General features: G+C 62.2%; 1 protein-coding gene across 2 annotated transcripts in view; it reads left to right on the top strand.

Annotated features, from left to right (window-relative positions):
• The first annotated feature begins 571 nt into the window (after positions 1–571).
• The window catches only part of CTXN1 (cortexin 1), a 31,709-nt gene continuing 31,481 nt past the window's right edge, over positions 572–799 (top strand). The window contains exon 1 of one of the 2 annotated variants that reach the window (XM_015413330.1): positions 572–667. The gene's annotated coding sequence lies outside the window, so the exon portion shown is untranslated. Of the gene's footprint in view, positions 673–799 lie in introns of both variants that reach the window. The other variant, XM_015413338.1, reaches the window with a different exon arrangement.

Raw genomic sequence — 799 nt, 5'->3', positions numbered from 1 at the left:
TGGGGGGAACTTGGGGGGGGGTCTGGGGCAAGGGATGCTCTGTATTCTTGGTGCTTGGGGGGGAACAGTGGGGGGGGCTTCTAGTGTCCTGGCCCCACTGCTGGACCTCCTGATGGCACCTGGTATTTTCGGCCACTGTGTGAAAGAAGAGTGTTGGACTGGATGGGCCACTGGGCTGATCCAACATTGGCTTCTCTTATGTTCTTATGATATTTGATACCAATATTTAGACAACAGTATAGAAAAATATAAAAAGGAAAAAAAGAATAAAGCATAAAATTATTTTACTATATTGTACTATATTACTACTGTACACTGATATATATTTTTGTCCGACCCCCTGGAGGTTGGCAACCCAGCGGAGCAACGGCAGAACCAACCGGGTTCCTCTGGCGGCGGCTGGCGAGTTGGGCCGGGCGCGCCCCTCCGCCTCCCTCCGCCTCGCCTCCCTTCCCGGGGCGGGGGCCCCCGCCCCCTGGCAACTCTGGAGCCAATCCGGAGCGGCGGGTGGAATTCAAACCGCACCGCCTGCCCGGCACCTGTCGGCCGGAGCCCAGAGGGCCCTTCGCTGCAGAAGGTGCCGCGCGGCGTGGAGGCGCCGCTCCGGAGGCAGCAACAGCTGGGCAGCCGTGCCAACGTGGGCACCGCCTGGCTTCTCCGCGACGAGGTGAGGTGAGGGAGGCTCCGGTCCGGCCGCTCGGTGCCTGTGGCGGGCGCTGGGGCCAGGGGAGGGCGGGGCAGGTCGGCGCCGCCAGCGCCCCGGAGGGCGCACAAAGTTTCCCCGAGGGGGACGCGGGCA

Source organism: Gekko japonicus, unplaced genomic scaffold, assembly GCF_001447785.1.
Source record: "Gekko japonicus isolate JY-2015 unplaced genomic scaffold, Gekko_japonicus_V1.1 scaffold914, whole genome shotgun sequence".
NCBI classification, from domain to species: Eukaryota; Metazoa; Chordata; class Lepidosauria; order Squamata; family Gekkonidae; genus Gekko; species Gekko japonicus.
This window is presented reverse-complemented; position numbering and strand designations above follow the sequence as displayed.